The 2,277-nt window shown below is 43.9% G+C and overlaps 1 pseudogene; it reads left to right on the forward strand.

Annotated features, from left to right (window-relative positions):
- The first annotated feature begins 226 nt into the window (after positions 1–226).
- LOC107538835 (large ribosomal subunit protein eL29 pseudogene) lies at positions 227–745 on the forward strand (annotated as a pseudogene).
- The last annotated feature ends 1,532 nt before the right edge of the window (positions 746–2,277 follow it).

Genomic DNA, 2,277 nt, shown 5'->3' on the forward strand with positions numbered 1-2,277 from the left:
TCCTTTGTGGACTAGGTAAGCGCCTGGATACTCCAGAGAAAGAGAAGAGCCAAGAGGGTGGTATTGAATGTCTTGCTAATCTGGCATATGAAGGTTCAAACCACTTTTGATTCAATTTGGAGAAATACAAAAGATGTATCTGTACTTGCACTTCAAGAGTTGTAAAGCTGACCACCGTATTTCCCCTGCTGCACTGCAGCCTCTCTCTTCTCTTCCAGTCCCAGGCACTTTGGGAGCCACGGGCTTCAGTGCAGACATGGCCAAGTCCAAGAACCACACCAGGCTTACCCAGTCCCCCAAATGGCATAGAAATGGCATCAAGAAACCCTGATCACAAAGATACGAATCTCTTAAGGGGGTAGGCCCCACTTTCCTGAGCAACAGGCACTTTGCCAAGAAGCACAACCAGAAGGACCTGAAGAAAATGCAAACTAACAATGCTAAGGCCATGGGTGCGAGTGCTGAGGCTATCAAGGCTCTCAGAAAGTCCAAAGAGGTCAACCCCAAGACTCCAAAGGGCGGCAGCCATATGCACAGTCTAATTGCCTACATTGCTCACCCCAGGTTTGGGAAATGTGCTTGTGCAGATAGCCAGGGGTCTCATCTTGGGTTCTGCTGACCAAAGTCCAAGGCCAAGGCTCAAATCAAGACCCAGGCTGTGATTGCGGCTACAGCTCTGGCTCAGGTTGCAGCTTAGGCTCAGGCTCCCAAAGGTGCCCAGGCCCCCACGGAGGCTCCAGAGTAGAGGCCTATGTCTGCTGATGTGGGGATGGAAGGACTGATGTGACACCTGGGCTGCTGTCTGCACGGGGCTGATTTCCTCCTGTGCTATTTATACAAACGAACCTGAGGCAGGATCTGTCACAAAAAAGGTTGTAAAGTTATTTATACAGTCTACATATATTTTTATGTAATTATTAATTCAGGGTCTCTCTTTCCAATCTTTATTATAAAACGTTATGCTCCAATCAAGGATTCCTCTTTTGCACAGTTGAAGTGCATTAACTTTGTACAGAAGTGTAAATTAGAAACAAAACAAAAAAACTGAACATTATGTGCTTTTTTCTCTTTATGTTCCTTCTCTAACAATCTTAATTTTAAATTCCCTTAGAGACAATGTACTGGATTGAACAGTGTCCTCCCCCAAAATTTATGTTCATATAGAACCTATGAATGTGACCTTATTTGAAAATATGGTCTTTGCAGATGTAATCAAGTTAAGAAGAGGTCAGACTGGATTAGGATAGGTCCTAAATTCAATGACTGATGTCCTTATAAGAAGAAGGAACTTTAGACACAGAGACAGACACACAAGGCCATGTGAAGATGCAGGTGAAGATTGGAGTGTAGGATTTACAAGCCAAGAAACATCAAGGATTGCCAGTAATCCTCAGAGAGAAGCATGGATCAGACTCTCCCTCAAAGAATCCTGAAGGAACTAACTTACAGACACCTTGATTTTGGACTTCTGGCCTCCTGAATTGTGAGGGGATAAATTTCTGTTGTCTTCAGCCATCCAGTTTATGATATTTTGTTATGACAGCCCTAAGAGGATATGTAAGGCAAATAAGAAAAGCAGAAAGATTAAGATTTCAAGATCTTATCCTGAGATATTTAGCATGGCCTGAAACCTTGCTGTTCAAAGTGGGTCCAAGAAGTAGCAGAATTACAGTTTAAGAAGGGTTGCCCAAAGAAATTCTGACACATACTATAGCATGGATGAACTCTGAGGACATTACGCTAAGTGAAATAAGCCAGTCACAGAAAGACAAATACTGTATAATTTCACTTATATGAGGCACATAGGGTAGATAAATTCATAGAGACAGGAAGTAGAATGTGAGTACCAGGGGCTACAGAGTTTCACTTTTGCATGATGAGAAAGTTCTGGAGATGGATGGTGGTGATGGTTGCACAACACTGTGAGTATACTTAATGCCACTGAACTGTACACTTAACTTAGTGGTTAAGATGGTAAATTTTGTGCCTGGCTGGTGTGGCTCAGTGGTTGAGTGTCAACCCATGAATCAGGAGGTCGGGGATCAATTCTGGTCTGGGTACATGCCCAGGTTTGGGGCTTGATCATTTGGCCTTATTCTTCTCACTTTGTGCTCTAATACCCAGGAATTTCTTTCCGTTCCCCTAGCATACCAACGTGGGCCTTGACAAGATGTTGCTCTCTCTGCCTGGAAAACACTTCCCCATTCTTCTGCCTAATGTTCAGTGTCCTTTTCTCAAGGCAAACCTTCCCTGACACTACAGGCCAGCCTGAGGCCC

This window comes from Miniopterus natalensis, chromosome X (assembly GCF_054644295.1).
Source record: "Miniopterus natalensis isolate mMinNat1 chromosome X, mMinNat1.hap1, whole genome shotgun sequence".
Classification (NCBI taxonomy): domain Eukaryota; kingdom Metazoa; phylum Chordata; class Mammalia; order Chiroptera; family Miniopteridae; genus Miniopterus; species Miniopterus natalensis.